This window comes from Channa argus, unplaced genomic scaffold (assembly GCF_033026475.1).
Source record: "Channa argus isolate prfri unplaced genomic scaffold, Channa argus male v1.0 Contig049, whole genome shotgun sequence".
Classification (NCBI taxonomy): Eukaryota; Metazoa; Chordata; class Actinopteri; order Anabantiformes; family Channidae; genus Channa; species Channa argus.
The window spans coordinates 230,448-243,248 of NW_027125268.1; the positions used below are offsets into that span (position 1 = coordinate 230,448).

The window sequence follows — 12,801 nt, forward strand, 5'->3', positions numbered from 1 at the left end:
TTTCCAAACCTTATTTAGCATTTTTGAATTGTTAGGTTTTGTGCCGTGGTTTTGTTTATAAATTGTATATTTTGTAATTCGTATTAAATCTGTAGGGGTGAACAGCCATTTTCTTTTGATTGTTTTCTCTTGTTTTCACATTAGGGAGTTAGGGTTAGCGACTGTCTTTTGGTTTGTTTATTTCTATCAGGCTAGCTAGCACTTTCTGTGGGAAATGGCTTATTTTGTTTATTATGTTGGCCTTGGTTCGCCCTGAGTTGTAGTGTCATGTTTTGTTTGACACTTTCTTTCGTTTAAAATAAATATCATTCTGTTGGAACATCTCGATACTGGATTTTGGTTTGGGGATCGGAGAGGGAACATGCTAATTTATCTTTGTATGTTGCACCCTGACCCCCTGGACAGGGGCGTAACAGACCAGTACAGTTATAGTAATATCAAATTTCATCAAATTTTGTTCTTTCATTGCTGTTTTGCTACTTTATTGGTTTGTCAACCATCGTGCTTCATTACTAGTAGACCATGTTACGGTCCTGGCCATATGTGTTGTTTTTATTTTGTTGTTCTTATAGGTGCCCTGCCTGATTGGCCGGGTTGGGGGGCAGTACAGGAAGCTGATTGGTCCATCCTACACTTCCTGGAGTTTTAAAAGTACGGTTCCCAACAGCTAGCGAGGCTCTTTCTGGCAGCAACACCTGTTTGCTGTTCTTGGTTTCCAAACCTTATTTAGCATTTTTGAATTGTTAGGTTTTGTGCCGTGGTTTTGTTTATAAATTGTATATTTTGTAATTCGTATTAAATCTGTAGGGGTGAACAGCCATTTTCTTTTGATTGTTTTCTCTTGTTTTCACATTAGGGAGTTAGGGTTAGCGACTGTCTTTTGGTTTGTTTATTTCTATCAGGCTAGCTAGCACTTTCTGTGGGAAATGGCTTATTTTGTTTATTATGTTGGCCTTGGTTCGCCCTGAGTTGTAGTGTCATGTTTTGTTTGACACTTTCTTTCGTTTAAAATAAATATCATTCTGTTGGAACATCTCGATCCTGGATTTTGGTTTGGGGATCGGAGAGGGAACATGCTAATTTATCTTTGTATGTTGCACCCTGACCCCCTGGACATGGGCGTAACAGACCAGTACAGTTATAGTACTTTGTACTTTGCCACATTTATTTTCTTCTTAGCAAGTGTCATGCATTCTGCTTCTCCAGCGTTTTTAAGAGCTGTTGATGATGTCAAATGCAGCTTACGGCCACACCGCTCTCTAAGCGCCCGATCTCGTCCGATCTCGGCAGCCAAATAGAGCCGGGCCTGGTTAGTACTTGGTAGGAAGACCGCCTGGGAATACCAGGTGCTGTAAGCTTTTTTGCTTGGGTTTACGGGCAGCACAAGCTGGTGTTACTGCCTATTTATTCATAGAAATTGTGCTATATTTTCATCAAATTTTGTTCTTTCATTGCTGTTTTGCTACTTTATTGGTTTTTCAACCATCGTGCTTCATTACTAGTAGACCATGTTACGGTCCTGGCCATATGTGTTGTTTTTATTTTCTTGTTCTTATAGGTGCCCTGCCTGATTGGCCGGATTGGGGGGCAGTACAGGAAGCTGATTGGTCCATCCTACACTTCCTGGAGTTTTAAAAGTACGGTTCCCAACAGCTAGCGAGGCTCTTTCTGGCAGTAACACCTGTTTGCTGTTCTTGGTTTCCAAACCTTATTTAGCATTTTTGAATTGTTAGGTTTTATGCCGTGGTTTTGTTTATAAATTGTATATTTTGTAAATAGTATTAAATCTGTAGGGGTGAACTGCCATTTTCTTTGGATTGTTTTCACATTTGGGAGTTAGGGTTAGCGACTGTCTTTTGGTTTGTTTATTTCTATCAGGCTAGCTAGCACTTTCTGTGGGAAATGGCTTATTTTGTTTATTATGTTGGCCTTGGTTCGCCCTGAGTTGTAGTGTCATGTTTTGTTTGACACTTTCTTTCGTTTAAAATAAATTGCATTCTGTTGGAACATCTCGATACTGGATTTTGGTTTGGGGATCGGAGAGGGAACATGCTAATTTATCTTTGTATGTTGCACCCTGACCCCCTGGACAGGGGCGTAACAGACCAGTACAGTTATAGTAATATCAAATTTCATCAAATTTTGTTCTTTCATTGCTGTTTTGCTACTTTATTGGTTTTTCAACCATCGTGCTTCATTACTAGTAGACCATGTTACGGTCCTGGCCATATGTGTTGTTTTTATTTTCTCGTTCTTATAGGTGCCCTGCCAGATTGGCCGGATTGAGGGGCAGTACAGGAAGCTGATTGGTCCATCCTACACTTCCTGGAGTTTTAAAAGTACGGTTCCCAACAGCTAGCGAGGCTCTTTCTGGCAGCAGCACCTGTTTGCTGTTCTTGGTTTCCAAACCTTATTTAGCATTTTTGAATTGTTAGGTTTTGTGCCGTGGTTTTGTTTATAAATTGTATATTTTGTAATTCGTATTAAATCTGTAGGGGTGAACAGCCATTTTCTTTTGATTGTTTTCTCTTGTTTTCACATTAGGGAGTTAGGGTTAGCGACTGTCTTTTGGTTTGTTTATTTCTATCAGGCTAGCTAGCACTTTCTGTGGGAAATGGCTTATTTTGTTTATTATGTTGGCCTTGGTTCGCCCTGAGTTGTAGTGTCATGTTTTGTTTGACACTTTCTTTCGTTTAAAATAAATATCATTCTGTTGGAACATCTCGATCCTGGATTTTGGTTTGGGGATCGGAGAGGGAACATGCTAATTTATCTTTGTATGTTGCACCCTGACCCCCTGGACAGGGGCGTAACAGACCAGTACAGTTATAGTAATATCAAATTTCATCAAATTTTGTTCTTTCATTGCTGTTTTGCTACTTTATTGGTTTTTCAACCATCGTGCTTCATTACTAGTAGACCATGTTACGGTCCTGGCCATATGTGTTGTTTTTATTTTCTCGTTCTTATAGGTGCCCTGCCTGATTGGCCGGATTGAGGGGCAGTACAGGAAGCTGATTGGTCCATCCTACACTTCCTGGAGTTTTAAAAGTACGGTTCCCAACAGCTAGCGAGGCTCTTTCTGGCAGCAGCACCTGTTTGCTGTTCTTGGTTTCCAAACCTTATTTAGCATTTTTGAATTGTTAGGTTTTGTGCCGTGGTTTTGTTTATAAATTGTATATTTTGTAATTCGTATTAAATCTGTAGGGGTGAACAGCCATTTTCTTTTGATTGTTTTCTCTTGTTTTCACATTAGGGAGTTAGGGTTAGCGACTGTCTTTTGGTTTGTTTATTTCTATCAGGCTAGCTAGCACTTTCTGTGGGAAATGGCTTATTTTGTTTATTATGTTGGCCTTGGTTCGCCCTGAGTTGTAGTGTCATGTTTTGTTTGACACTTTCTTTCGTTTAAAATAAATATCATTCTGTTGGAACATCTCGATCCTGGATTTTGGTTTGGGGATCGGAGAGGGAACATGCTAATTTATCTTTGTATGTTGCACCCTGACCCCCTGGACAGGGGCGTAACAGACCAGTACAGTTATAGTACTTTGTACTTTGCCACATTTATCTTCTTCTTAGCAAGTGTCATGCATTCTGCTTCTCCAGCGTTTTTAAGAGCTGTTGATGATGTCAAATGCAGCTTACGGCCACACCGCTCTCTAAGCGCCCGATCTCGTCCGATCTCGGCAGCCAAATAGAGCCGGGCCTGGTTAGTACTTGGTAGGAAGACCGCCTGGGAATACCAGGTGCTGTAAGCTTTTTTGCTTGGGTTTACGGGCAGCACAAGCTGGTGTTACTGCCTATTTATTCATAGAAATTGTGCTATATTTTCATCAAATTTTGTTCTTTCATTGCTGTTTTGCTACTTTATTGGTTTGTCAACCATCGTGCTTCATTACTAGTAGACCATGTTACGGTCCTGGCCATATGTGTTGTTTTTATTTTCTTGTTCTTATAGGTGCCCTGCCTGATTGGCCGGATTGGGGGGCAGTACAGGAAGCTGATTGGTCCATCCTACACTTCCTGGAGTTTTAAAAGTACGGTTCCCAACAGCTAGCGAGGCTCTTTCTGGCAGCAGCACCTGTTTGCTGTTCTTGGTTTCCAAACTTTATTTAGCATTTTTGAATTGTTAGGTTTTATGCCGTGGTTTTGTTTATAAATTGTATATTTTGTAAATAGTATTAAATCTGTAGGGGTGAACAGCCATTTTCTTTTGATTGTTTTCTCTTGTTTTCACATTAGGGAGTTAGGGTTAGCGACTGTCTTTTGGTTTGTTTATTTCTATCAGGCTAGCTAGCACTTTCTGTGGGAAATGGCTTATTTTGTTTATTATGTTGGCCTTGGTTCGCCCTGAGTTGTAGTGTCATGTTTTGTTTGACACTTTCTTTCGTTTAAAATAAATATCATTCTGTTGGAACATCTCGATCCTGGATTTTGGTTTGGGGATCGGAGAGGGAACATGCTAATTTATCTTTGTATGTTGCACCCTGACCCCCTGGACAGGGGCGTAACAGACCAGTACAGTTATAGTACTTTGTACTTTGCCACATTTATCTTCTTCTTAGCAAGTGTCATGCATTCTGCTTCTCCAGCGTTTTTAAGAGCTGTTGATGATGTCAAATGCAGCTTACGGCCACACCGCTCTCTAAGCGCCCGATCTCGTCCGATCTCGGCAGCCAAATAGAGCCGGGCCTGGTTAGTACTTGGTAGGAAGACCGCCTGGGAATACCAGGTGCTGTAAGCTTTTTTGCTTGGGTTTACGGGCAGCACAAGCTGGTGTTACTGCCTATTTATTCATAGAAATTGTGCTATATTTTCATCAAATTTTGTTCTTTCATTGCTGTTTTGCTACTTTATTGGTTTTTCAACCATCGTGCTTCATTACTAGTAGACCATGTTACGGTCCTGGCCATATGTGTTGTTTTTATTTTGTTGTTCTTATAGGTGCCCTGCCTGATTGGCCGGATTGGGGGGCAGTACAGGAAGCTGATTGGTCCATCCTACACTTCCTGGAGTTTTAAAAGTACGGTTCCCAACAGCTAGCGAGGCTCTTTCTGGCAGTAACACCTGTTTGCTGTTCTTGGTTTCCAAACCTTATTTAGCATTTTTGAATTGTTAGGTTTTGTGCCGTGGTTTTGTTTATAAATTGTATATTTTGTAATTCGTATTAAATCTGTAGGGGTGAACAGCCATTTTCTTTTGATTGTTTTCTCTTGTTTTCACATTAGGGAGTTAGGGTTAGCGACTGTCTTTTGGTTTGTTTATTTCTATCAGGCTAGCTAGCACTTTCTGTGGGAAATGGCTTATTTTGTTTATTATGTTGGCCTTGGTTCGCCCTGAGTTGTAGTGTCATGTTTTGTTTGACACTTTCTTTCGTTTAAAATAAATATCATTCTGTTGGAACATCTCGATCCTGGATTTTGGTTTGGGGATCGGAGAGGGAACATGCTAATTTATCTTTGTATGTTGCACCCTGACCCCCTGGACAGGGGCGTAACAGACCAGTACAGTTATAGTACTTTGTACTTTGCCACATTTATCTTCTTCTTAGCAAGTGTCATGCATTCTGCTTCTCCAGCGTTTTTAAGAGCTGTTGATGATGTCAAATGCAGCTTACGGCCACACCGCTCTCTAAGCGCCCGATCTCGTCCGATCTCGGCAGCCAAATAGAGCCGGGCCTGGTTAGTACTTGGTAGGAAGACCGCCTGGGAATACCAGGTGCTGTAAGCTTTTTTGCTTGGGTTTACGGGCAGCACAAGCTGGTGTTACTGCCTATTTATTCATAGAAATTGTGCTATATTTTCATCAAATTTTGTTCTTTCATTGCTGTTTTGCTACTTTATTGGTTTGTCAACCATCGTGCTTCATTACTAGTAGACCATGTTACGGTCCTGGCCATATGTGTTGTTTTTATTTTCTCGTTCTTATAGGTGCCCTGCCTGATTGGCCGGATTGAGGGTCAGTACAGGAAGCTGATTGGTCCATCCTACACTTCCTGGAGTTTTAAAAGTACGGTTCCCAACAGCTAGCGAGGCTCTTTCTGGCAGCAGCACCTGTTTGCTGTTCTTGGTTTCCAAACCTTATTTAGCATTTTTGAATTGTTAGGTTTTATGCCGTGGTTTTGTTTATAAATTGTATATTTTGTAAATAGTATTAAATCTGTAGGGGTGAACAGCCATTTTCTTTGGATTGTTTTCACATTTGGGAGTTAGGGTTAGCGACTGTCTTTTGGTTTGTTTATTTCTATCAGGCTAGCTAGCACTTTCTGTGGGAAATGGCTTATTTTGTTTATTATGTTGGCCTTGGTTCGCTCTGAGTTGTAGTGTCATGTTTTGTTTGACACTTTCTTTCGTTTAAAATAAATATCATTCTGTTGGAACATCTCGATCCTGGATTTTGGTTTGGGGATCGGAGAGGGAACATGCTAATTTATCTTTGTATGTTGCACCCTGACCCCCTTGACAGGGGCGTAACAGACCAGTACAGTTATAGTACTTTGTACTTTGCCACATTTATCTTCTTCTTAGCAAGTGTCATGCATTCTGCTTCTCCAGCGTTTTTAAGAGCTGTTGACGATGTCAAATGCAGCTTACGGCCACACCGCTCTCTAAGCGCCCGATCTCGTCCGATCTTGGCAGCCAAATAGAGCCGGGCCTGGTTAGTACTTGGTAGGAAGACCGCGTGGGAATACCAGGTGCTGTAAGCTTTTTTGCTTGGGTTTACGGGCAGCACAAGCTGGTGTTACTGCCTATTTATTCATAGAAATTGTTCTATATTTTCATCAAATTTTGTTCTTTCATTACTGTTTTGCTACTTTATTGGTTTGTCAACCATCGTGCTTCATTACTAGTAGACCATGTTACGGTCCTGGCCATATGTGTTGTTTTTATTTTCTTGTTCTTATAGGTGCCCTGCCTGATTGGCCGGATTGGGGGGCAGTACAGGAAGCTGATTGGTCCATCCTACACTTCCTGGAGTTTTAAAAGTACGGTTCCCAACAGCTAGCGAGGCTCTTTCTGGCAGCAGCACCTGTTTGCTGTTCTTGGTTTCCAAACTTTATTTAGCATTTTTGAATTGTTAGGTTTTATGCCGTGGTTTTGTTTATAAATTGTATATTTTGTAAATAGTATTAAATCTGTAGGGGTGAACAGCCATTTTCTTTTGATTGTTTTCTCTTGTTTTCACATTAGGGAGTTAGGGTTAGCGACTGTCTTTTGGATTGTTTATTTCTATCAGGCTAGCTAGCACTTTCTGTGGGAAATGGCTTATTTTGTTTATTATGTTGGCCTTGGTTCGCCCTGAGTTGTAGTGTCATGTTTTGTTTGACACTTTCTTTCGTTTAAAATAAATATCATTCTGTTGGAACATCTCGATACTGGATTTTGGTTTGGGGATCGGAGAGGGAACATGCTAATTTATCTTTGTATGTTGCACCCTGACCCCCTAGACAGGGGCGTAACAGACCAGTACAGTTATAGTACTTTGTACATTGCCACATTTATCTTCTTCTTAGCAAGTGTCATGCATTCTGCTTCTCCAGCGTTTTTAAGAGCTGTTGATGATGTCAAATGCAGCTTACGGCCACACAGCTCTCTAAGCGCCCGATCTCGTCCGATCTCGGCAGCCAAATAGAGCCGGGCCTGGTTAGTACTTGGTAGGAAGACTGCCTGGGAATACCAGGTGCTGTAAGCTTTTTTTCTTGGGTTTACGGGCAGCACAAGCTGGTGTTACTGCCTATTTATTCATAGAAATTGTTCTATATTTTCATCAAATTTTGTTCTTTCATTGCTGTTTTGCTACTTTATTGGTTTGTCAACCATCGTGCTTCATTACTAGTAGACCATGTTACGGTCCTGGCCATATGTGTTGTTTTTGATTTGTTGTTCTTATAGGTGCCCTGCCTGATTGGCCGGATTGAGGGGCAGTACAGGAAGCTGATTGGTCCATCCTACACTTCCTGGAGTTTTAAAAGTACGGTTCCCAACAGCTAGCGAGGCTCTTTCTGGCAGCAGCACCTGTTTGCTGTTCTTGGTTTCCAAACCTTATTTAGCATTTTTAAATTGTTAGGTTTTGTGCCGTGGTTTTGTTTATAAATTGTATATTTTGTAATTCGTATTAAATCTGTAGGGGTGAACAGCCATTTTCTTTTGATTGTTTTCTCTTGTTTTCACATTAGGGAGTTAGGGTTAGCGACTGTCTTTTGGTTTGTTTATTTCTATCAGGCTAGCTAGCACTTTCTGTGGGAAATGGCTTATTTTGTTTATTATGTTGGCCTTGGTTCGCCCTGAGTTGTAGTGTCATGTTTTGTTTGACACTTTCTTTCGTTTAAAATAAATATCATTCTGTTGGAACATCTCGATACTGGATTTTGGTTTGGGGATCGGAGAGGGAACATGCTAATTTATCTTTGTATGTTGCACCCTGACCCCCTGGACAGGGGCGTAACAGACCAGTACAGTTATAGTAATATCAAATTTCATCAAATTTTGTTCTTTCATTGCTGTTTTGCTACTTTATTGGTTTTTCAACCATCGTGCTTCATTACTAGTAGACCATGTTACGGTCCTGGCCATATGTGTTGTTTTTATTTTCTCGTTCTTATAGGTGCCCTGCCTGATTGGCCGGATTGAGGGGCAGTACAGGAAGCTGATTGGTCCATCCTACACTTCCTGGAGTTTTAAAAGTACGGTTCCCAACAGCTAGCGAGGCTCTTTCTGGCAGCAGCACCTGTTTGCTGTTCTTGGTTTCCAAACCTTATTTAGCATTTTTGAATTGTTAGGTTTTGTGCCGTGGTTTTGTTTATAAATTGTATATTTTGTAATTCGTATTAAATCTGTAGGGGTGAACAGCCATTTTCTTTTGATTGTTTTCTCTTGTTTTCACATTAGGGAGTTAGGGTTAGCGACTGTCTTTTGGTTTGTTTATTTCTATCAGGCTAGCTAGCACTTTCTGTGGGAAATGGCTTATTTTGTTTATTATGTTGGCCTTGGTTCGCCCTGAGTTGTAGTGTCATGTTTTGTTTGACACTTTCTTTCGTTTAAAATAAATATCATTCTGTTGGAACATCTCGATACTGGATTTTGGTTTGGGGATCGGAGAGGGAACATGCTAATTTATCTTTGTATGTTGCACCCTGACCCCCTGGACAGGGGCGTAACAGACCAGTACAGTTATAGTAATATCAAATTTCATCAAATTTTGTTCTTTCATTGCTGTTTTGCTACTTTATTGGTTTGTCAACCATCGTGCTTCATTACTAGTAGACCATGTTACGGTCCTGGCCATATGTGTTGTTTTTATTTTGTTGTTCTTATAGGTGCCCTGCCTGATTGGCCGGGTTGGGGGGCAGTACAGGAAGCTGATTGGTCCATCCTACACTTCCTGGAGTTTTAAAAGTACGGTTCCCAACAGCTAGCGAGGCTCTTTCTGGCAGCAACACCTGTTTGCTGTTCTTGGTTTCCAAACCTTATTTAGCATTTTTGAATTGTTAGGTTTTGTGCCGTGGTTTTGTTTATAAATTGTATATTTTGTAATTCGTATTAAATCTGTAGGGGTGAACAGCCATTTTCTTTTGATTGTTTTCTCTTGTTTTCACATTAGGGAGTTAGGGTTAGCGACTGTCTTTTGGTTTGTTTATTTCTATCAGGCTAGCTAGCACTTTCTGTGGGAAATGGCTTATTTTGTTTATTATGTTGGCCTTGGTTCGCCCTGAGTTGTAGTGTCATGTTTTGTTTGACACTTTCTTTCGTTTAAAATAAATATCATTCTGTTGGAACATCTCGATCCTGGATTTTGGTTTGGGGATCGGAGAGGGAATATGCTAATTTATCTTTGTATGTTGCACCCTGACCGCCTGGACAGGGGCGTAACAGACCAGTACAGTTATAGTACTTTGTACTTTGCCACATTTATTTTCTTCTTAGCAAGTGTCATGCATTCTGCTTCTCCAGCGTTTTTAAGAGCTGTTGACGATGTCAAATGCAGCTTACGGCCACACCGCTCTCTAAGCGCCCGATCTCGTCCGATCTCGGCAGCCAAATAGAGCCGGGCCTGGTTAGTACTTGGTAGGAAGACCGCCTGGGAATACCAGGTGCTGTAAGCTTTTTTGCTTGGGTTTACGGGCAGCACAAGCTGGTGTTACTGCCTATTTATTCATAGAAATTGTGCTATATTTTCATCAAATTTTGTTCTTTCATTGCTGTTTTGCTACTTTATTGGTTTTTCAACCATCGTGCTTCATTACTAGTAGACCATGTTACGGTCCTGGCCATATGTGTTGTTTTTATTTTGTTGTTCTTATAGGTGCCCTGCCTGATTGGCCGGATTGGGGGGCAGTACAGGAAGCTGATTGGTCCATCCTACACTTCCTGGAGTTTTAAAAGTACGGTTCCCAACAGCTAGCGAGGCTCTTTCTGGCAGTAACACCTGTTTGCTGTTCTTGGTTTCCAAACCTTATTTAGCATTTTTGAATTGTTAGGTTTTATGCCGTGGTTTTGTTTATAAATTGTATATTTTGTAAATAGTATTAAATCTGTTGGGGTGAACTGCCATTTTCTTTGGATTGTTTTCACTTTGGGAGTTAGGGTTAGCGACTGTCTTTTGGTTTGTTTATTTCTATCAGGCTAGCTAGCACTTTCTGTGGGAAATGGCTTATTTTGTTTATTATGTTGGCCTTGGTTCGCTCTGAATTGTAGTGTCATGTTTTGTTTGACACTTTCTTTCGTTTAAAATAAATATCATTCTGTTGGAACATCTCGATCCTGGATTTTGGTTTGGGGATCGGAGAGGGAACATGCTAATTTATCTTTGTATGTTGCACCCTGACCCCCTTGACAGGGGCGTAACAGACCAGTACAGTTATAGTACTTTGTACTTTGCCACATTTATCTTCTTCTTAGCAAGTGTCATGCATTCTGCTTCTCCAGCGTTTTTAAGAGCTGTTGACGATGTCAAATGCAGCTTACGGCCACACCGCTCTCTAAGCGCCCGATCTCGTCCGATCTTGGCAGCCAAATAGAGCCGGGCCTGGTTAGTACTTGGTAGGAAGACCGCGTGGGAATACCAGGTGCTGTAAGCTTTTTTGCTTGGGTTTACGGGCAGCACAAGCTGGTGTTACTGCCTATTTATTCATAGAAATTGTTCTATATTTTCATCAAATTTTGTTCTTTCATTACTGTTTTGCTACTTTATTGGTTTGTCAACCATCGTGCTTCATTACTAGTAGACCATGTTACGGTCCTGGCCATATGTGTTGTTTTTATTTTCTTGTTCTTATAGGTGCCCTGCCTGATTGGCCGGATTGGGGGGCAGTACAGGAAGCTGATTGGTCCATCCTACACTTCCTGGAGTTTTAAAAGTACGGTTCCCAACAGCTAGCGAGGCTCTTTCTGGCAGCAGCACCTGTTTGCTGTTCTTGGTTTCCAAACTTTATTTAGCATTTTTGAATTGTTAGGTTTTATGCCGTGGTTTTGTTTATAAATTGTATATTTTGTAAATAGTATTAAATCTGTAGGGGTGAACAGCCATTTTCTTTTGATTGTTTTCTCTTGTTTTCACATTAGGGAGTTAGGGTTAGCGACTGTCTTTTGGATTGTTTATTTCTATCAGGCTAGCTAGCACTTTCTGTGGGAAATGGCTTATTTTGTTTATTATGTTGGCCTTGGTTCGCCCTGAGTTGTAGTGTCATGTTTTGTTTGACACTTTCTTTCGTTTAAAATAAATATCATTCTGTTGGAACATCTCGATCCTGGATTTTGGTTTGGGGATCGGAGAGGGAACATGCTAATTTATCTTTGTATGTTGCACCCTGACCCCCTAGACAGGGGCGTAACAGACCAGTACAGTTATAGTACTTTGTACTTTGCCACATTTATCTTCTTCTTAGCAAGTGTCATGCATTCTGCTTCTCCAGCGTTTTTAAGAGCTGTTGATGATGTCAAATGCAGCTTACGGCCACACCGCTCTCTAAGCGCCCGATCTCGGCAGCCAAATAGAGCCGGGCCTGGTTAGTACTTGGTAGGAAGACCGCCTGGGAATACCAGGTGCTGTAAACTTTTTTACTTGGGTTTACGGGCAGCACAAACTGGTGTTACTGCCTATTTTTTCATAGAAATTGTTGTATATTTTCATCAAATTTTGTTCTTTCATTGCTGTTTTGCTACTTTATTGGTTTGTCAACCATCGTGCTTCATTACTAGTAGACCATGTTACGGTCCTGGCCATATCTGTTGTTTTTATTTTGTCGTTCTTATAGGTGCCCTGCCTGATTGGCCGGATTGAGGGGCAGTACAGGAAGCTGATTGGTCCATCCTACACTTCCTGGAGTTTTAAAAGTACGGTTCCCAACAACTAGCGAGGCTCCTTCTGGCATCAGCACCTGTTTGCTGTTCTTGGTTTCCAAACCTTATTTAGCATTTTTGAATTGTTAGGTTTTGTGCCGTGGTTTTGTTTATAAATTGTATATTTTGTAAATAGTATTAAATTTGTAGGGGTGAACAGCCATTTTCTTTTGATTGTTTTCTCTTTTTTTCACATTAGGGAGTTAGGGTTAGCGACTGTCTTTTGGATTGTTTATTTCTATCAGGCTAGCTAGCACTTTCTGTGGGAAATGGCTTATTTTGTTTATTATGTTGGCCTTGGTTCGCCCTGAGTTGTAGTTTCATGTTTTGTTTGACACTTTCTTTCGTTTAAAATAAATATCATTCTTTTGGAACATCTCGATACTGGAGTTTGGTTTGGGGATCGGAGAGGGAACATGCTAATTTATCTTTGTATGTTGCACCCTGACCCCCTGGACAGGGG

At 40.8% G+C, this 12,801-nt stretch overlaps 9 pseudogenes; all 9 read left to right on the top strand.

The window, feature by feature from the left end:
* Positions 1-1,239: 1,239 nt before the first annotated feature.
* On the top strand, positions 1,240-1,358 carry LOC137119126 (5S ribosomal RNA; annotated as a pseudogene).
* A 2,281-nt stretch (positions 1,359-3,639) lies between these two features.
* Positions 3,640-3,758, top strand: LOC137119127 (5S ribosomal RNA; annotated as a pseudogene).
* Positions 3,759-4,625: 867 nt separating this feature from the next.
* On the top strand, positions 4,626-4,744 carry LOC137119128 (5S ribosomal RNA; annotated as a pseudogene).
* Positions 4,745-5,611: 867 nt separating this feature from the next.
* LOC137119130 (5S ribosomal RNA) lies at positions 5,612-5,730 on the top strand (annotated as a pseudogene).
* An 857-nt stretch (positions 5,731-6,587) lies between these two features.
* On the top strand, positions 6,588-6,706 carry LOC137119146 (5S ribosomal RNA; annotated as a pseudogene).
* Positions 6,707-7,573: 867 nt separating this feature from the next.
* On the top strand, positions 7,574-7,692 carry LOC137119154 (5S ribosomal RNA; annotated as a pseudogene).
* Positions 7,693-9,983: 2,291 nt separating this feature from the next.
* Positions 9,984-10,102, top strand: LOC137119131 (5S ribosomal RNA; annotated as a pseudogene).
* Positions 10,103-10,958: 856 nt separating this feature from the next.
* LOC137119147 (5S ribosomal RNA) lies at positions 10,959-11,077 on the top strand (annotated as a pseudogene).
* Positions 11,078-11,944: 867 nt separating this feature from the next.
* LOC137119161 (5S ribosomal RNA) lies at positions 11,945-12,053 on the top strand (annotated as a pseudogene).
* Positions 12,054-12,801: the final 748 nt, after the last annotated feature.